Raw genomic sequence first — 22409 nt, forward strand, 5'->3', positions numbered from 1 at the left:
CTAATTGGGACCCAGCAGTAGAGAAGTTAGTTATAAGAAAATGAGATTTTTGTCAATTGCTTTGTCTTTTTGCTCTTGGCTCTTCCTTTACGCTTACTCTCCTTTTGAAAATCACTTATGTCTCCTGAACAAAAAGGACAGAGCCAAGGTAATCTATCTCTGTCTGGATCAGGATAAATGAAGGCAAAGATATGAACCAATAATAACTTTATATAAATCAATGATGACTTTAATTCTTAGCAAAATGCTACAAAGTATTATAAAAGTGTAGTTTGCAGAGACAACCTCACAACCAGACACTGTGGGTCCCTCAGCAAAGTCAGGGTAATGATGGACTCATCCATACTCAGAGGGAAGACATGGTAGCTATTGCAGGAAGAATATACTCATAAGCTCCATAGTAAGTCAGTGGATAGGGTTAGGGATATGACTAGCATTTTCACTGATGTAGGGAACTCTGGATAAGGAAACTCACTGTAAGCAGTGTGGATGTGCACATTTTCTGTAATGCAGAGACAAGATATGTTTAGATTTGTCTAGAATACCTCATAGTTAAGTCACTTGCTCAGGGAAACATGGCTGGTGTATAATTTTTAAAAATTTCCCAGAATTCTTTTTCATCTCCCAGCATCCCTTTCCCTTCTCCACCACCTTGCATGGTCCCCTTTGTATATAAGTTTTGGTAACTCCTCCCTCACTCCCTTCTCTTGGGGCCATGGCTTGAGTTAGCTCCCCTTTTACTCTAGTCTTTTAAAATTTTAGTTAATATTAATAAATCTTCTAAATGCAATACTTGGAGTAGTGGATATTAATTTAAAATTTTAAAATTTACACTGATGAGTCACACAGCACTCAGGTCTTCCTAGTCCACCAGCAAATCTCTACCCAATATACCATAGGTGGAGACATCAGACACAGCTTTGGGGATCTCATTTTCTCTGATTAGAGCCATATAGTTCCCAGGGCCAGGTATAGATCTAGCTTCTGGGTGACTATTGTCTTGGCTGTCATATGTCAAAGTCTCTGTCCAAGTCAAATCAAGTCAAATCAACAAGCATTTATTCAACATGTATGAGGTAAGCGTCGACAAATATGGAAAACCAAGGGTTATTCCTCTTTCGTAAGAAATCCTTCCTGGATTTCACCTTGTTGTCAGACCAGTTTTGTGCCTGTCAATCCTATAGGCCAGAAACAATTTTTTTAAATTTTATAGTATTTTATTTGATCATTTCCATGCATTATTCATTAAAGACAAAGACAATTTTCTTTTCCTCCCTCCCACCCCCCGTAGCCGACGCATGATTCCACTGGGTATCACATGTGTTCTTGATTCTAACCCATTGCCATGTTGTTAGTATTTGCATTAGAGTGTTCGTTTAGAGTCTCTCCTCTGTCATGTCCCCTCAACCGCTGTAGTCAGGCAGTTGCTTTTCCTCAGTGTTTCTACTCCCTCAGTTTGTCCTCTGCTTATGGATAGTGTTTTTTCTCCTAGATCCCTGCAGATTGTTCAGGGACATTATACTGCCACTAATGGAGAAGTCCATTACGTCCGATTATACCACAGTGTGTCAGTCTCTGTGTACAATGTTCTCCTGGTTCTGCTCCTTTCACTCTGCATCCCTTCCTGGAGGTTGTTCCAGTCTCCATGGAACTCCTCCACTTTATTATTCCTTTTAGCACAATAGTATTCCATCACCAACATATACCACAGTTTGTTCAGCCATTCCCCAATTGATGGGCATCCCCTTGTTTTCCAGTTTTTGGCCACCACAAAGAGCGCAGCTATGAATATTTTTGTACAAGTCTTTGTGTCCATTATCTCTTTGGGGTACAGACCCAGCAGTGCTATGGCTGGATCAAAGGGTAGATATTCTTTTGTCGCCCTTTGGGCATAGTTCCAAATTGCCCTCCAGAATGGTTGGATCAGTTCACAACTCTACCAGCAATGAATTAATGTCCCTACTTTGCCACATCCCCTCCAGCATTCATTACCAGAAACAATTTTTTATAGGTATCTCTGGCACGTAGTACAATGTCTGGCACATATTCATGATCTACTAATGCTTGTTGATGGCATTATATTCAAGGGCAGACTTTCTTTCCAAATGTTCCTTTTGGCTCTGCACTGAGAATGTATCAGGCAGTCAATAAGTAACAAACAATATCATGGTTGTAAAATTTAAATTAAAGTCCAATAACTCCAAGTATCATATTTTATAGGATTTATTAGTAATCACTTGAAATAGAAGAAATAAAAAATACAAGTACAAAGCTTTAGTATGACCACATGAGTAAACTTTCCTGCCAAGTTCTCCCCCCCCCAGCCTCCACAGCCATGTTCCATGAAGAAGAGGGGGGGGGGAGCAGGATTACACCAAAATATATCCTCCCTAGGTACACAGGCAAGGGTTTGCATTCAGTGTGAGCACCCAGTGTAAATGGGATGCTGGGTAAGAGAGTCCTGGGGAGTAAATTCTAGTTCCACATGGTTGTAGTCTTTGGAGGATTGTTCATACGGTGACTTAGAAGTTTCATATAAGTGCTGCCAATTGTTCCGAGACATCTCTATACAAATAAAATTCCACTGCCTCAAACCACAATTCTATGCTCCCTTTGGATGAGAATCTTTTGTTCATGCGTGATGGAGACTGGAAGAGTGGCAGAGAAAGTGTGTGAGAGGAAGGGAATTCAGAGGGAAAGCCTTCATGCCTCTACTCTCTAGGCTTCTCCTCCAATCTCAACTCTTAGTTTTTGGGGTCCTTTGGACCCTGTCCACTTCCTCCACTAGAGAGACTATCTAGGAGTTGGGGATTTCCTCAAAGAGTAGGCTGCTGGGCGTGAGTCAATTTCTGGCCACCACTGGGGAAATGAGCAAAACTCTATGCCCAGTAGATGACTGTGTGGGATTTGGTGCAAAGAGGAACCCCAAAGGAGGAAGAGTTAATTATGGAAATCCATGAAAGACATTAACTTTATCCCTGAGCACTTACTAGTTGTTTTGATTGTACTCCCCACACCTCAGGTATTTTGGAATCAATATGTTTACATTAATGGCACAAGTGACAGGAAAATTTGTCATTGGGCACTTGTATTAATTGAACCTATCAACAACAACAATAGTAATAGTTGTAATTTATGTAGCATTTTAAGAGTTGCAAAGTGTTTTATCTCTATTATGTCATTTCGCACTCACAACCAGTCTGGGAAATGGATGCTATGGTTTTTATGGATGAGGGAACTGAGTCTGAGGTTGTCACTTCCTTGGATCACAGGGTTGGTAAATATCAGAGGAGAGATTGAAACCCAGATGTCCCCCTCTCCAAGGTCAGTGGCCTATCCACTGTTCCCCGATGCCTCTGACACTGGCTGCCTTCCTTACCTTAACAGCAAGGAGAAAGAAGGCCAGTGCCACTCAGCTCAACCTATGTTTGTAATGTATCTAAGAAAAGATGATATTTCCATGGTTGTGAAGTTTGCAAAGCACTTTAAATACTTTATCTTATTTGAGCATCACAATAACCCTGTGAAATAGGTACTATTATCCCAAAGTAGGCAAGCTGGCATTATTATCCCAATTTTAATAAATGAAGAAACTGAGTCTCAGAGAGTCTACAAGATTTTCCTAGAGGCACACAGGTGGTAAGGTTTGGAGGTGGGATTCAAACTTAGATCTTCCTTCAGACACAGAGAGGTAAAGTGGGAAGAAAGCTGGTTGTGGAGTTGGAGAGCCTGGGTTTCAATTCTGACTCTGGTTCTTTCAGCCTGTGATCCTAAACAAGTCCCTTCTCTTCTCTGGGTCTCAGTTCTTCATCTTTGGAATGAAAGGATTTGGCCAGATGGCATCTAAAGTACCTTCTGCCTCAACTAATGATCCTAATTGCAAGTTGTTTCATATTAAACAAACGGTTCATATTAAACAATGTTGTATTCAACTGAACTCAAAGCATTGTTCTAGGTAATGAGAGTGCTATAATGTCTTAGTCATAATTTTAGAGGTAGAAAGAACCTTAGAGATGTTTGAATCCAGTCCCATTATTTTATAGATGAGGAAACTGAGACCCAAAGAGGTTTAAGGACCGCTAGGTGGTATAGTTAATAAAAAAGGAAGACTTGGAGTCAGGAAGCTCTGAGTTCAAATTCTGCCCCAAACACTAGCTGTGTGACTAGGCAATTTATTTAACCTAGTTTCCTCATCTGTAAAATGGGGATGATGGTAGTTCCTTCTTCCAGGTGGTGAGGATCAGTTGGGATAACATATGTAAAATATTTTTCTAAAGTACCATATATATGCTGACTAATACTAAATACTTGACTGTTAAGTATCTGAAATAGCATTTGAACATGGTTCTGCTTGCCTTGGATGGTGGGTGAGAGATGAGATGACTAAGGAAACAAAGGTTCAATTTGTTAAGCATGGCATGCCAACTGCCCAACAAATCAGGACCAGTAGCCTCCCTCAGGTTTGGCAGTGGACCCAGAATACAATCAACAAGATCAGTTAATTAAAAGAAAATAATTAACCAGGATGCAGCATTAGGTAATCTGATTTCTAATTGGAGGAAAGATTAGGGGCTTTCCAAGTTGGAAGGAGGGAGCGTGAACAGGTTTAATCCCTGATTTCAGAAAAAGAGCTGTCCCACTCTCCACAAGTATCAGTGAATAATCAAAGGAGCTTGGAAACAGTAACTGATCAGTTTGGGGCCAGATAGGCTGCTTGAGATGTGCAATTATGAGAAAACCCAGCCTCAGACTTGGGATCTGACTGCATTTCTGGTCAACATATCCTAGGACCTTGGTTAAGGGGCCCTAAATAGCAGGTCCAGGTGGTCCAGTTTCCCAGCCCTGCAAGGCTGGGTTCACACAATGCATTATAGTTTTCTTCCAATTCCCACATGTGAATAAATTTCTCTTTTAGGACTGAAGTTGGATTTGACCCGTAATTAAATATAAAGGGAATTCAGTTAGCCCTAGAATTGTCACTAGATGGAGTCAGTTTGATTCACTCAATTCCTGCAATTAACCACTTGTTCTAATCTCCCATGCATGCAGATTCCTGGGATCTATCTTAAGGGTATAAGAGTATAGATAACTATGATGCAATTAGACACAGAAGAGAGGAGCTCCAGGAAAAAATTACCAGTTACAAAAGAAAGACATTGGATTAGAAGTGACAGCTTAAGGACAGGGACAAAATTGAGATGATCTTCTCTAAGACCAATGACATACGGCCCAAAGCCAACCCATGGGATGAACCATGATGAGACATCACACAATTTAAAGAAAGGAATTTAGATTCTCAGATGGCAAAATAGCAACATACAAATATTCCTTTAAGGGTCAATGCTCCAAGCCTGGAAAGAAATCCAACAAATTGAGAGGTCAAACATCATAGAGAGAATATCCACTAACAAGAAAGTTTACTCTAGTTATATATTATATAGACACATAATGTATGTGAGGTGTTCAATGAGGACTAGCACCTCTGGTGTGAAGGCTTGTTGAACCCTTTTCAAGGCTGCTCATCCACCTTTGGTATCTACCTCTCACTCAACTCTTAACCAGTGATTCCAAGAAACTGTAGCATGGGCAGTGGCCATATCTTGCTGAAATCATCTTTGCAGATGGGCTAAACCAGTTTGAAGGTAACCAAGAGGCCCTCAAACTCATTGGTGAGCAAATGAAGACTTACCCTAGTAGAATGGATACAATTTGTTCCAATGGCCTTGAAGATGGCTGCTTTAGCTTTAGGCCCTGTAGAGTGCTTAGTCAGCTAAGAGAACTTAGTCAGACATCGAAGACACTAAAGTCATCCACTACATCTTGGGCCAACACCATAGATCTTGACTTTTGCTCTGCCTTTGGACTTTGATGACTCTGGAAGGGAGAGTGAGGCTGATGACTTTGCACAACTGCCTCACTTAAATCCAACTCATGTGCAAATCAAGACATATCTTCAAGATGTTATTAGCCTTCTGTGAAAATGGCGGACAAACAACAAATGTGTCTACTCTTTTCCCTGGACATAGTAAGGGCTTAATATTTTTTTCTTTTATTTTTTGAATAATATTTTATTTGATCATTTCCAAGCATTATTCATTAAAGACAAAGATAATTTTCTTTTCCTCCCCCCCACCCCCCATAGCCGACACGTGATTCCACTGGGTATCACATGTGTTCTTGATTCGAACCCTTTGCCATGTTGTTAGTATTTGCATTAGAATGTTCGTTAAGAGTCTCTCCTCTGTCATGTCCTCTCAACTGCTGTAGTCAGGCAGTTGCTTTTCCTCAGTGTTTCTACTCCCACAGTTTGTCCTCTGCTTATGGATAGTGTTTTTCTCCTAGATCCATGCAGATTGTTCAGGGACATTACACTGCCACTAATGGAGAAGTCCATTATGTTCGATTATATCACAGTGTATTAGTCTCTGTGTACAATGTTCTCCTGGTTCTGCTCCTTTCACTCTGCATCACTTCCTGGAGGTTGTTCCAGTCTCCATGGAATTCCTCCACTTTATTATTCCTTTTTGCACAATAGTATTCCATCACCAACATATACCACAATTTGTTCAGCCATTCCCCAATTGATGGGCATCCCCTCGTTTTCCAATTTTTGGCCACCACAAAGAGCGCAGCTATGAATATTCTTGTACAAGTCTTTTTCCTTATTATCTCTTTGGGGTACAAACCCAGCAGTGCTATGGCTGGGTCAAAGGGCAGATAGTCTTTTAGTGCCCTTTGGGCATAGTTCCAAATTGCCCTCCAGAATGGTTGGATCAGTTCACAGCTCCACCAGCAATGAATTAATGTCCCTACTTTGCCACATCCCCTCCAGCATTCACGGCTTTCCTTTGCTATCATGTTAGCCAATCTGCTTAGGTGTGAGGTGATACCTCAGAGTTGTTTTGATTTGCATCTCTCTGATTATAAGAGATTTAGAACACTTTTTCATGTGCTTATTAATAGTTTTGATTTCTTTATCTGAAAACTGCCTATCCATGTCCCTTGCCCATTTATCAATTGGAGAATGGCTTGATTTTTTGTACAATTGATTTAGCTCTTTATAAATATGAGTAATTAAACCATTGTCAGAGGTTTCTATGAAGATTTTTTCCCAATTTGTTGTTTTCCTTCTGATTTTAGTTACATTGGTTTTGTTTGTACAAAAGCTTTTTAATTTGATGTAGTCAAAATTATTTATTTTACATTTTGTGATTCTTTCTATATCTTGCTTGGTTTTAAAGTCTTTCCCCTCCCAAAGGTCTGACATGTTTACTATTTTGTGTTTACCCAATTTGCTTATGGTTTCCTTCTTTATGTTTAAGTCATTCACCCATTTTGAATTTATCTTGGTGTAGGGTGTGAGGTGTTGATCAATTCCTAGTCTCTCCCACACTGTCTTCCAATTTTCCCAGCAGTTTTTATCGAATAGTGGATTTTTGACCCAAAAGCTGGGATCTTTGGGTTTATCGTATACTGTCTTGCTGAGGTCGCTTTCCCCCAGTCTATTCCACTGATCCTCCTTTCTGTCTCTTAGCCAGTACCAAATTGTTTTGATGACTGCTGCTTTGTAATATAGTTTAAGGTCAGGGACTGCAAGGTCCCCATCATATGTGTTTTTTTTCATTATTTCCCTGGATATCCTTGATCTTTTGTTGTTCTAAATGAACTTTGTTATGGTTTTTTTCTAAATCAGCAAAGACATTTTTTGGGAGTTCCAGGGTATGGCACTAAATAGATAAACAAGTTTGGTAGGATGGTCATTTTTATTATATTGGCTCGTCCTATCCATGAGCAGTTAATGTTTTTCCAATTGCTCAAGTCTAGTTTTAGTTGTGTGGAGAGTGTTTTGTAGTTGTGTTCATATAGTTCCTGTGTTTGTCTCAGGAGATAGATTCCTAGGTATTTTATTTTGTCTAAGGTGATTTTGAAAGGGATTTCTCTTTCTAGTTCTTGCTGCTGAGTTGTGTTGGAATTATATAGAAATGCTGATGACTTATGTGGGTTTATTTTGTATCCTGCAACTTTGCTAAAGTTGTTGATTATTTCAATTAGCTTTTTGGTTGAATCTCTAGGATTCTTTAAGTAGACCATCATGTCATCCGCAAAGAGTGATAACTTGGTCTCCTCCTTGCCTATTTTGATGCCTTCAATTTCTTTATCTTCTCTAATTGCTACTGCTAGTGTTTCTAGTACAATGTCAAATAGTAGAGGTGATAATGGGCATCCTTGTTTCACTCCTGATCTTATTGGGAATGCATCTAGTTTATCCCCATTGCAGATGATATTAGCTGTTGGTTTTAGATATATACTGTTTATTATTTTTAGGAACGACCCTTCTATTCCTATGCTTTCTAGTGTTTTTAATAGGAATGGGTGTTGTATTTTATCAAAGGCTTTTTCTGCATCTATTGAGATAATCATGTGGTTCTTGCTAGTTTGCTTGTTGATGTGGTCTATTATGTGGATGGTTTTCCTAATGTTGAACCAGCCCTGCATCCCTGGTATGAATCCTACTTGATCATGGTGAATGATCCTTCTGATCACTTGCTGGAGTCTTTTTGCTAGTATCCTATTTAAGATTTTTGCATCTATATTTATTAGGGAGACTGGTCTATAGTTTTCTTTCTCTGTTTTTGGCCTGCCTGGTTTTGGAATCAGTACCATGTTTGTGTCGTAAAAGGAGTTTGGTAGAACTCCCTCTTTGCTTATTATGTCAAATAGTTTGTATAGTATTGGGATTAATATTTTTTAACTGGACTGAATTGGATGTAGGCAGATGGCTCCCAATGAGCACAACCAACACACTATTTTCTTCTCTTATGACTCTGAAGCATCAGTGCTTAGAAGGCAACAAAGTTAAGCCACAGCAACTTGTCAGTATAAGTTGTTGTTTGGAGACAGACATCTGTAAGTGTCTGATTTAAAAATTTTAAAATAAGAACCTTCCCAAGTACAGGGACTGAGTCTTCCCCATTGTCATGTAGCCCAAGAGTCCTGAAAAGAGCATTTCCTCTTCCCTGCCTCTCAGAGCATCAGCTCTGTTTCTAACCAGTTACACAGGATTAAGGACAGCAAAGGAGAATAGACTCCTCACCATTCCCTCTACCCTCACCGCAGGTGTCCACCCATTGTGCAGAAGGAGCAGGCAAACCAGCCTACCAGAGACATTTTCACAGCTGCCCTTCTTTCTGTTTATCCCTTTAAATTTCTTTCTGTTCTCCCCATCCATTCTACTGTTTAAGCTTCCTTTTCCATACTGTCTGTCCTTTTTAGAATGTAAGTTCCTTGAAGGCAGAAACTGGGTCTGTCTGCTCCTAACTATATTCTTCAACTTTAGCACATTTCTTGTCATATAATGAGCATTTAGTAAATATTTATTGACTGACTTCTGCATTTTTTAAACCCTTACCTTCTGTCTTAGAATTGGTTCTAAGGCAGAAGAATGGTAAGGGCTAGGCAATAGAGGTTAAGTGACTTGCCCAGGGTCACACAGCTAGGAAATGTCTGAGGCCAGATTGGAACCCAGGACCTTTCCTCTCTGGGCCTGACTCTCAATCCACTGAGCCACCCAGCTGCCCCTAGACTTATGGATATTAATAAAAGTATTTCAATGACTTTGAGGATGTGTGGAGAAAGCAAAAATCTTGCTACCTCCAACCTTCCCAACATATTAAAATGCAAGAGAAAGGAAAAAGAAACCTTATTAAGCAATAAGAATAGCAGGGCAACTGAATTGCTCAATGGGTAGAGCTCCAGACCTAGAAATGGGAGATCCTGGATTCAAATGTGGTCTCAGACACTTCCTAGCTGCGTGACCCTGGGCAAGTCACAACTCCCCATTACCTAGTCCTTAATGTTTTTCTGCCTTAGAACAGTCTCTTCTAAGAGAGAAAATTAAGAGCTACAAAGAAAAAAAATGAAGTAAGCATAGTTAAGCAAAAAAGAACCCACACAATGGTCAGATCTAAAGAAGTATTTCTCTTTTGGTACCTTCTGTCCATTGCCTGTCAGGAGACTGATACCCTGCTTTATCACCAGGCCTCTGAAGTCATGTTTGGTCATCGAATTAGAGTTCTTTCACAACTATTTACCATAAGTTTATTACCTTCTTCCTCCTTTCTTCACAAGTATCTCTCTTAATTCTTCCTTCCTGTTACCCCTTGAAATCCTCAGAACAGAATCAATCATCCTCAAGATCTTGTTTCCTTAACTCCTCCAATAGCTTTTGAAGATACTAAAATTCTGAAGCAATGCTTATTTGTTTTCCCCCTGTTAAATGCTAGTGCTAATCATCATTCAGTCCCTCTAATTGCCCAAATGAATTTATCTTTCTCTTTTTCTCTTCATTGATGTTTGCATACCTACTAAGGTATAGTCTTCACATCAGAAATGCTTTAAAGTCTTCAAATTCAGGAGTTTTTAATCTTTTGTGTGCCACAAATCCTATTGTCAGTTTGGTGAAGACCTTCTCGATAGAATCCTTGTTTGCATTCATAATGGGAAAAAATGTTATAATTTTGTTATGTTAGTAAAAATAAAAATGTTACTTTTGTGGGCAGCTCAGTGGATTGAGAGCCAAGCCTAGAGATGGGAAGTCCTGGGTTCAAAACTGGCCTCAGACATTTCCCAGCTGTGTGACCCTGGGCAAGTCACTTAACCCCCATTGCCTAGCCTTTATCACTCTTCTGACATGGAACCAACACTTAGTATTGGTTCTAAGACAGAAAGTAGAGGTTTAAAAAAAACCCAAAGACTCTGGCCTCAGACAGTTCCCAGTTGTGTGACCCTGGGCAAGTCACTTAATCCCCATTGCCTAGCCTTTATCACTCTTCTGACATGGAACCAATACTTAGTATTGGTTCTAAGACAGAAAGTAGAGGTTTAAAAAAAAACCCAAAGACTCTGGCCTCAGACAGTTCCCAGTTGTGTGACCCTGGGCAAGTCACTTAACTCCCATTACCTAGCCCTTACTACTCTTCTGCCTTGGAACCAATACACAGTATTGACTCCAAGACAGAAGGTAAGGGTTTAAAAAAATGTTACTTTTCTCATCCAAGACTCCCTAAAATTAAACCCTAGATTAAGAGCTCCAACTCCAAGGGATCCCCAACCTATCCTAAATTATTATTATTATATATAGTATTATATATTATATCATATAATTACTATATATATTATATACAAATAAATTATTATTCATGTTTTCAGGGGATGTTATTCTTCACTGTAAGCATATCCTTTTTTAGTGTTTTGGAATATTATATTCCAAGATCTCCTGTTATTTATGGTAGAAGCTGCCAACATCTTGTGTGATCCTGATGTGGCACTTGAACCACTTCTTTCTGGATGCTTTCAGTATTTCTTTTCTTTTATGTGGGAGCTGCGAATTATGGCCTTGATATTACTTTCTTTTCCTCTTGTTGACTCAAGAGGTGAAAGGTGGATTCTTGTTACTTTTACTTTTCTATCAGGTTTTTATTTATTCTAGGTATTTATGTAGCCCTTATAGAAAATCCATTTTTTTCTCCTTTGGATCTCTGCTCACAGTGATTATAGGGTTATTCTCTCCTTTTGGGGAAATCTCTAGATTTGCAGTAATTTTTTATGCTAGCCAGAGTTTGATTTGTTTACCTGTCAAGCTTTAATGTCCACTTTGGGGATTTCCATCAAGGTCAGGCTTCACCCTCTGGTACACTTTTCAGTGTGGTGGTAAGTCCTACTTGGGCTTGACAGGGTTTCTGTGTTGACTCCACGTGCTGGAGTTAAATGCACCCCAAGGTCTTTCAGATTCAGAATGTTGGCTATTCAGTGCCCTCTCTCATATCTCAAGACAGAATGCTAAGGACTTGAAAGCCCTTGGGCATGAAATTTGTGAGCCCCAATGCTGCCACACCATCCTGGTCACTGCCTCACCTGTACATTTGCTACTGCTTCTCAAGAGCCCTCTACTGCTGGTTTAGAAATGATAAGGCTTGGCAATAGAAGGTGCCCTTTCTAATATTTGGCTTCTTCACTCACCTGGACAATACCCTAGTATCTGCACCTTCCTAGACTATTGAAATAGCCATGTCTTTCCCATCTTCATGTCTTTCCTCATTCCAATTCATCCTTCACACAGCTGCCAAAGAGCTTTTTCTATGATCTAAATTTGACCATATTATATCCTGTATTCCCCATCCTCCTCCCCAAGCTCTAGTGGCTCCCTATTGCCTCAAGGATCAAGTGTAAGCCATTCTAACTGACTCTTAAAGCTGGTTTTCACCTGACCTATTCATGCCTTTCCAGTCTTCTCACAGTTTATTTCCCTCCCACTTGATGGGCCAGCTAGACCAGTCTCCTTTCAGTTCCTCAAATGACAACATGCCATATCCCATCTCTTTCTTTGTACCGACTTCCCCCCACGTCCAAAATGTTCTTCCCCCTCAACACAACCTCTTGGCTTCTTTGATGTCCTGCAAGGTTCAATTCAAGTCCTGCCTTCTGTAAGGGGTCTTTCTGAGTCCCTAGTCTGCTAGTGCCTTCTCCTCTGAGACCACCCTTCACTTATTCTGTAAATACTTTATGTATTGTCTTCCCCATTTCGATACAAGCTGTTTGAGGGCAGCAGCTGGGTGGCCCAGCGGATAGAGGACTGGGCTTGGAATCAGGGAGACTAATTAATCTTCATGAGTCCAAATCTGGTCTCAGACACTTTCCAGCTGACTAACCCTGGGCAAATCACTTAGCCCTGTTCTCAGCAGTTTTCTCATCTCATCTGTAAAATGGACTCAAAAAGGAAATAGTCAACCATTCCATATTGCCAAGTAAAGCCCAAATGGGCTCTTGACAAGTTGGGCATAAATGAAATGGCCTAAGTTTCTCCCCCTGTTAAAAATCCTCAGTGCTTACCACAGTACCTAGCACAGAGTAAATGCTGTAAAAGTGGGTCTTGTATTTCTATTTGTATCCCCAGGACTTAGCACAGTGCTTTCCTCAAAGAGGGTCCTCTTACTCAATAGATGCCTTTCAGTTCTTTTGTCCTTTCATTCAACTTGGACCTCTCTGAGGACTGGAACTCTATTTCTCTGATCCTATTGTGGACTCCCTGAGGGAGTGCTCTTGTCTTCTCCATCAGGCTTGGTGCTTTCTTACATTGATTAAATTCTCTTGACATTTCCAAGTGTGAATGCCATTGTGCCCATCTCCACTTCCCCCTGTCAATGATGTCAGCTCCCCTTACATCTGATAAGTGATTACACTCTAGGGCTTCCTGTCTTCACCTGATAAGTGATTATACTCTAGGGTTTCCTGTCTTTACCCACAGGTTCACTCATACCCACCAGGAGAGGGAAAGTTCTGCCCAGTGACAATGGTCCTGGATGCCAATGATAGGAAGACAGGGCATTGGCAGAGCCAATCCCAGTCTGGATATGGTTGAGAGATAGAGAGCTATTACATATATAAGGAACTCACTTCACTTTTGGGACCTGTAAATAATATTACTCTTAACTGAGGTGAGATCAAGTGGAGATCCATTGAGAAAACCAAGAATCTGCCTACAGAATAGGAATGGAGAGCCAGAGAATGAAGAAAGGGTCATTTACATCCTGGCTGCTCATGCTAAGTGTGTTTGCTTTGAGGGAATACAAGACTGGTGAGTCTAAGGAGAGGGGGTCAGAAGGGTGCTAACAAAAAGAACATCTTGCATTTTTAAAAATTTAAATTTGTTCATTTATTTGGTATTTTAAAATGCCTAAGTAACTCCCTCCATCTCTCTCCTCCCCATTAGAGAATTTTTAAAAATATTATTTATTTTAAAATTTATATAATAAAATTAAATCAGTAATAGAAATAATACAACACACAATATTAACTTACTTATTTTTAATTTTATTCCCCATTGGAGAACAATTTGATGAGAAGATATGTGTATATTTAAAAGTACATCGAGCTTATTTCTATTTATGTGTTCTTTCTCTTGAGGTGGCCATGCACAAGTCATTCTTTAAACAATATTTCTGTTACTATATATAATGTTCTCTTGGTTCTGTTCTGCTTGGTTCACTTCAGAAATTCCATGATTTTTAAAAAATTAACCTGATTGTCACTTCTTATAGCAATGCAGTATTCCATCATAATCATATGTCGCAACTTGTTTAGCCATTCCCCAAATGATGAGCATCCCTTATTTTCCAATTCTTTGTCACCACAAAGAGAGCTGCTATAAATATTTTAGAACACATCAATTCTTTTCCTTTTACCTTGATCACCTTAGGAAAGAAATCTAATTGTAATATTGCTGGGTCAAAAGGTACACTGAGTTTTATAACTCTTTTGGCGTAATTTCAGTTCTCTAAAAATGGTTAGATCAGTTCACAGCTCCACCAACATTGTATGAGTATCTTCATTTTCCCGCATCCCCTCCAACATTTCTTATTTTGCTTTTTATCATTTCAACCAATATGATGGGTTTGAGCGGATATCTCAGAGAGGTTTTAATTTGCATTTCTCTAATTAATGATGAATTAGGACACTTTAAAATATAGTTTATAGCTTTATTTCTTTATCCAGAAACTGTTTATATATTGTAAACATTTACCAATTGAGGTATGACAATAAATGAGGTATGAGGTAGACTCACTGACACAGTTTTATAACTGTACTTGTCTGCATTCATTTGTTCATATATGACAGTCAATTTTCTTTCTCTGATTGTCCTACATTCCTGGAATGCTCTGCTCTGCCCTCTCACTGCCACCTCTTGGTTTTCCTTGAATCCCTGAAGACTTAGTTCAACTGCTTTCTGTAAGAGGCTTTTTCCAGACCCCTTAGCTGCTAGTGCTTCCTCCACACTGATTATCTTTCATTTAATTTATATGTTGTTGTTCAGTTGTGTATGTCACCTTGTGACTCCATTTGATATTTTCTTGGCAGAGATACTGGACTGGTTTACTATTTCCTTCTCTAGTTCGTTTTACAGATATAGAAACTGAGGCAAACAGGATGAAGGGACTTTCCCAGGGTCACATACCTAGTAAATGTCTAAGGAAAGATTTGAACTCATAAAGATGAGTCTTCCTGACTCCAGCACTCCTTCCACTAAACCACTTGGCTACACCTTAACTTATGTATACCTAGTTATTTCCATGTTATCTCTCCCATTCAAATATGAGCTCCTTGAAAACACGGGCTGCTTTTGCCTTTCTTTGTATCACCTGCATTTAGCACAGGGTCTGTTACATATGGATGATTAATAAATGTTTGCTGATTGACTGACTAATCTTAACCAAGTGGAGTTAATCAGTGAAATTTTTTAGAAGAATGTCAATGTCCTTGAAGGAACAGAGAGGAAGGAACAGAGTATTCTTTGAGAGAGACTTTAAAAAGTGAACAGAGGAGAAAAAACAAGGAGAAAGAAATGTAACAGGCAAAAATTTCACTGGTAACTAATTTGGGAGCTTATAGCTATATCTATGTAGACACCTCCTCACAAACACATACACATAAATATCTTCATCATCATTTTTTCATTTTCTTAACTTTTTGTTGAGTAAACCATTCATTCCTCTTTTACCCTGAGGTGTACCCAGTAATTGATCAAGACAGATCAGAAAGGAAATGGTTCTGCTGAGCCTTGGAGAAACCAGGGTATTACGTGGCAGCATTTTTTTTGGAGATCCCACTAACAGTAGACACTCAGAGGGAATTTCAGGCATCACATGCAGAAGGTTGCCCAACCTAGTGGTGTTTAAAAGGTCTTAAAAGGCAAAATCAATCTCTTATGACCGAAAAGCATGAGTAATTTTTTAGCATCATGGAAGAATTCACTACATTGCCCTTGGTCTTTGATGTGGAGATGGACATCAGGGCACTAGCCTTATAAAAAGGAGAAGTGGGAGTGAGGGAGAGTTTCTTAGGAAAAAGGAACTATTTGGGGTATGCCATGATTTCTGTGGTCCCCCCCCCCCGGGGAATATCATTATTATTGTGGGTGAACTCTTCTTGTCTGGATACAGAATACAGCCCAGGACCAAACTCTCAGCGGCTAAATAGAGGCTTTGATGTAATTCTGAGAAAAAGCAATAGAAATCCTGGGGCCAGTTCTATGAATGCCCCTTTGAGGAGCAAAGATGTAGAGTCAGGGTCCACATGGGCCTTCACATCCTCTCTATTCGCTTCAGTCCTTGATTCATCCTGGATCTTAGTAGTATGTACTTCCTATTTCAGCATCATGTCTACTCTATTGTGGTAGACTGGCCTCTTATTTACTTTGATCTAGGTATAGAGAGATCACTCACTTTATACCTCTTTCCTCTTTGTTCAAGAGAACTAATTAGAGATCATCTCCCTCACTCTAGATACCATGTTGCTGTTCTTGTAGACTGAGATGACATTAACTATATTTGTCTACCATAAGACATTAGGACTAATGTCACCATTGAAGTCCATTTAATCAGTTCAGATTTATAAAATTTTGTTGATGACATTTTGTCTTTATAACAGTAATTCTCCCTGATCCAGTTTGAACCTTCTCTTGTGACAAAGAATAATTATAAAACAAAATTATACCGTAAAAACTTAGCTGACAACATAATCCTAATAAAATTTATATTTTATATAATATATAATATTATCTGAAATCCACATGCTGTCTCAGCTCTGCTTCAAACTCCAGCTCTTTACTTTTTATCCCTAAACTAATAAAACAATACTTATTTTCTAATATCATCCTTACATGACAGAGTTTAGTTATATATATAGTTAATATATATAATATATATAACATATATTATAATTAATCTACATATAGAATATAATATTTCTATAATGTTATATGCCAAAGCTAAGATCTTTAAAATTATTCTCTTATTTGGCTTTCACAGCAACCCTTGGAGGTAGAGTGTGGTAAGGGATGATGTAAAATTAAAAATTAATCTATAGATCAAGGGATTATCAGCAGAAAAATTATAATTGACACCATGGGAGCTGATGAGATCATCGAATGAGATGGAGGGAGGAAGGAAGAAAAGAGAACAGAAGAGAAGGACCAAAACAGGGTCCATGGAGAAAACATGACTTGGATGAAGATGCAGCAAAAACAAAAGAGGAGTGGTCAGACAAGTAAGAGGAAAAGCAGGTAATAAATGTCTAGAGAGATGAGATTTGGAAGGAAATGGTAATAATTTCACAGAAGGTTAAGAAGGAAACTAACTGAAAAAAGGTCATTAGGCTTGTCAATGAAGAGATCTTTGGTGACTGTAGAGAGAGCAACTTCAGTGGAAGGATAAGGTTAGGAGCTAGACTATTGTAAAAATAAAAAAAATATATAATGATAATGGCAAGCTAAGCAAAATAGAAAAACTGTTCCAATATAGGTTCAAAACTGTCTGGATACTTTATCAAAAGTATCCTCAGTGATGAAGTGAAGCTCAAATGTGAACTTCCATTCAGGGCCAAGCACAAGGATGCTAAAGAGACTCTTATTATAAACATAAAATATTTACTGAAATATATAAGTATAAATAAAGCATTTCTAATTCTAAGGGATTCTAAATCCACCCAAATAAACTCCCAGGTTCCACAAGGAACCACTTCTCCTGTGTTTCACAGGCTACGCTAATCCTCCCTGATCTGACTAACCCCGATTTTTGCTATCTAAATAAAAACTATCACTATTATCCTTATAAATCTTAACTTCACCTTCAAATTATAAAATATCAAAGGCTAGCTGGTTGAGTCTCAACAAGAATCAAGTTATGACTCTGAGTCTATTAAGACCAACCAAAGATCAGGTTTTTCTTTGATCTTCTCAGAGTTAAACAATCTATAAAAATTACAATACACAGTCAATAGTGTTTCCCAAGTTGGTAAAGGAAAACACTGATCTCCTTTAGATCTTTCCCTCAGACAGAGAGGCAAAGATGTTACCTTCTCCAGCCTTGAGAGTCTTTGAGTGTGTGTCTCTGCCATATGCCAGAGAGAGTAATTGACACAGAAAAACTGTTATAACTGTCACATCTGAAATCCACATGCTGTCTCAGCTCTGCTTCAAACTCCAGTTCTTTACTTTTTATCCCTAAACTAATAAAACAATACTTATTTTCTAATATCATCCTTACATGACAGAGTTTAGAATCAAGTGGGAAGAGAGGAAGTGCAGTAAGCAAGTGTAGATGGTTTTCTCAAAGAGTTGGATGAGAAGGGAAGAAAAGATATAGCAATATCTCGGAGGGATGGTATGATTAAGTGAATTTTTTGAGATGATGGAAGAGATATAGATTTGTTTGTAATTATTATAGAAAGAAACAGTATTACTTATATTTAAGATAGTGACCTAGTAGAAAACAATCTCCCGCCAAGCATTTGACAGGTTAGGCATCATGACAGTCTAAAAAATTGCCATGGGAATGAATTTCAAGATCTTCAAATACAGAGATAACAAATGGTAGTTATGGAGAGGGAAATGAATCTGGAGGCTATCCCTTGGCTAGCTGATTTTGGAGGCCCTTAGGTAATAGAAGGTAAATAAAAGACTTAGAGAAAGCCATACTCACCTATAGACTCAGCATTGGGATTATGGCTCAAAGAACCTGGTTTCTAGATCTCTATTGTCTCAGGTCACAATTGCATCAAAATGTCTTGGTATCAGTTGGTCTAATTGGCAGCACCCACAATTCCCAAAGAGTATGCATTTTAAAATATCTATTTAAATTCAAACTTGTAACCTATTTTGAAATCATGTTGGATCCCAATACTATCATCTGATACACTATTGGTCATACTTAGGTTTCTACCATCTTCAAATTTAATAGAAATACTCAATATAATTGTATAAATCATTGATAAAAATATTGATGAGAAGAGGGTTCAAGGAGACTTTGGACAGTTGACACTGAGTGATTAATCAGATCTCTTTGAGTTCAGTCTTCAACCATATTTGAATTCATCTCAATGTCTAATAGCCGTTCCTTCATTTTATCTACAAAGATTCCATGGAAGTCTTGTTAAATACCTTACTGAAGTATGGGCATACAGTGTCTATGGCTTCTTTCTATTTTATTTATCAAAACAAGATTGGATTACCCTTTTTTTCTCATTCTAAGGTACCCACTGGCCTCAGTTCTAGGATGTGGTATTTATATGTTTATGTGTGTGTGTATGTGTGTATGTATGTGTGTGCATACACCTCTGTTTCATCTAATTAAAAAACATTTCCTGTGGCATTTAGTTAGTTCTCCACTATTACTTGAAAAGGATTTGTCTGGATTTGTGTCATAAGATTTTCATTTCTAAAATACCCTAGAGTGATAAGAATATAGCTCTGAAATCTAAACCCCCTATCTGGTGATCAAGGGTGACATAGGAGATTGAAAAGAAGTGATACAAAGAGTGCCAGAAGAGAAAAGCTTCAAGAAAGTCTAAAAAGGGCAAATCTGGCCTCAGAAACTTCCTAACTGTGTGACCCTGGGCAAGTCACTTTACCCCCATTGCCTAACCCTTACCACTTTTCTGCCTTGGAACCAATACATGGTATTGATTCTAAGGCAGAAGGTATGGATTTTTTTTAAGAAAGCCTAAAAAGGAGATATTATCTAGTAAGGAAAGATAACAAAAAATGTCAAATGATGCAGAGAGAAGAAAGATGAGAACTGAGAAAAAGCTGTTATTTTTAAGAACTAGGAGGTTATTGATAACTTGGAGAGAGTAATTTCATTGGAATAGTGTGGTCAGAAGATAGATTGCAGAGGTCTAGAAGATAGTGAGAGGAAATGGAGACATCAGTATGAATGGCTTTTTATGAAATTAAACTTGAAGGGGAAAAGAAGTATAGAATGATAGTAAGCAAGAATGAATGCGTTGAATTTCTTATGCAAGAGCTAAAGAAAAAATGGGAAGGGTAACGATCATGATCCTAGACAACAAAAGCAAAAACAGACCTAATTCAGAGACCAATGAAACTACATTTTGTTAAAAAGTATCATAGACAATGAAATAATATGAAAAATTTAATGGCAACTTTCTCTGGTAAAGGCCTCATTTCTCAATAATACAGGAAACAGTAAAATATATGAAAACAAGAGTGATTTGCTCATTGATATATGATCAAAAGATATAAGTAGGCAGTTTTCAGAAGAAGAAATCAAAGTTTTCTTTGGTCATATGAAAAAATACTCTAAATCACTATTAATTAGAGAGATGCAAATCAAAACAACTCTGCAGTATCTCCTCATATCCATTGACAATAACAAATGCTGGAGTGGATGAAAGAAAATTGTTATTCTAATGAATAACGATTAATAAGTGGAGTTGTGTTATTCTAAAGAACAACATAGAATTATGCTCAAATGGCTATAATACTGTGCATTCATTCTCTTTGGTTTAGTAATACCACTTCTGAGTCTGGACCTCCTTAGAAATCAAAGAAAAGGAAAAAGAAAAGGGACCTAGCTATACCAAAAATATTTTTATTAGCTTTTTTTTATGTGCTGGCAAAGAATTGGAAACTGAGGGGATACTCAACAATTAGAGAAAGCTGAAAAAGTTGTGGCATATGATTGTGATGGAGTACTATTGTGCTATAAGAAATGTAATATACTATAACAGGGGGTGGTTTCAGAAGAAAAAATCCTTAAGCAATCTATAGGTAAGATCTATGTGAACGGATGCAAGAAGAACCAGAAGATCACTGTGCCCAGTAATGATAATGTTGTAATCCACAATCAATTGTGAAAGGCTTGGTGGTTCTGATCAATTCAATTATCCAAGATGTTCCCCAAGTTCTCATACTGAAAAAATGCTATCCACCTCTGGAGGAGAACTGATGAACTCTGAGTGCAAACTGAAATATAATTTTCTTGATTTATTTTAATGTGATATGGCTTATATGGAAATATTTTGTATTATTTCACAAATATAATTTTGTTTGCCTTCTCAGTGAGATAGGGGAACATGGGAGGGAGGGAAAGAATTAATTTGGATATCAAAAAATTTCAAAGTGTGTTAGAAAAATAAAGAAAGAATAAATTTTAAAATAAAAAAGAATATATGGATCAAATGGAGAATTTTTTAAGGACAGAGAGACAGATGTGTTGGTAGATAGCAGAAAATTAGAGAGATAGTGGAGGTGATGATTTAGACAAAATGCTGGAGAGGAGGAAATGGGATCAAGGGTCTATAGAAAAGGGTTGAATCTGACAGGCTCTTAGAAGGAGTATCTCTATCCTTGTCAGGAATAAAGGAGATAATAGGAAAATACAACTGAGTGATGTGAAATAAGGAGAGAAGAAAGGGGAGTTCTCAGTAAATGACCTTATTTTTTTCAGAGAAGTATAAGGCAAAGTTCTCATCTGGAGAGAAGGGGGAGAGGCTACATAGAAAGCGTGAGGAGAGATGCCATTTGGAACAACTGGCATAGAGGTGGGGTGGCATATTAATCATGGATAAGTAGCAAGATCTTGCCCAGGCAAGATCAGATAACACAAATTTATAGTGGATCTAATGAGTACAGTTGTGATTTCATGAACATGTGACTGGAAATCAAGAAGGTAGATGGTAAGAGCAAACCAGGGTTGAGCTTGTGATAGGTGATAAGATGAAGGAGCAGGAAATACTAGTTAAAAGATTGCGTAAAGTTGACTGCTTTACAAAAGGGACAAGTTAGATAAGGGAAGAAAGTGTAATTAGTATAGGGACATACTGCATCCCAGAAGAGTATAATCAGCTATTAGTGATGGCCTGGAAAAGAACTGAGAGGTGGAAGGAATGGAGCTCACAGTGAGGATAAAGAAGACAATGGTTGTAAGATGAAATGAGAGAAGACTATGGTCAGATAAAATAATTTCTGAATTCATGAACATGGAAGGGGAAAACTTATATATGATAGCAAGATCAAGGCTATACCCACCTTTGAATGTAGTTGAGTTAGATTGGAGGAATAAGCCATGGGAACTGAGTGGAGTAAGGAACTGGGAAGTTAGATAGGTACAGGAAGCTCACGCATATGAGATTGGATGGAATCATAAAGTTCAAGTTGGCACATTCCCTGTTCAACTCCTATTTAGAATAAGATTTAGATCTGGAAGTAGTCTCAATGATGATATAGTCATTGGATCATAGGATTTAGTTATTCCTCTAGACCAAGCTATTCATTTTACATATGGAGAAACTGATGTCTTGAAAGAGTGACTTGCTCTGGAACAACATATATAGGAGATGAAGGAGTCAGATGGATGATTTCAGACTCCAAATCCCTCTAAATTTAATGATCTCTTTATAGAGTCATATTTATGCATTTGGGGGGGATCATGGGAAAAAAACAGGCACCTCAAAGGCTATTTCCTTGAGTTCCAAACAGAAACTTGGTTCTTGAGCTATTTGGAGGAAATGGTAATGATACTTACATATATACGTATCCTTATTGATTCATTTTT

The 22409-nt window shown here is 38.2% G+C and overlaps 1 protein-coding gene across 3 annotated transcripts in view; it reads left to right on the forward strand.

The window, feature by feature from the left end:
- LOC103094634 (zinc-alpha-2-glycoprotein-like) overlaps positions 1–22409 on the forward strand; it is a 61422-nt gene that overhangs the window by 24828 nt on the left and 14185 nt on the right. The window lies entirely within an intron of this gene.

This window comes from Monodelphis domestica, chromosome 1 (genome assembly GCF_027887165.1).
Source record: "Monodelphis domestica isolate mMonDom1 chromosome 1, mMonDom1.pri, whole genome shotgun sequence".
Taxonomy (NCBI): Eukaryota; Metazoa; Chordata; class Mammalia; order Didelphimorphia; family Didelphidae; genus Monodelphis; species Monodelphis domestica.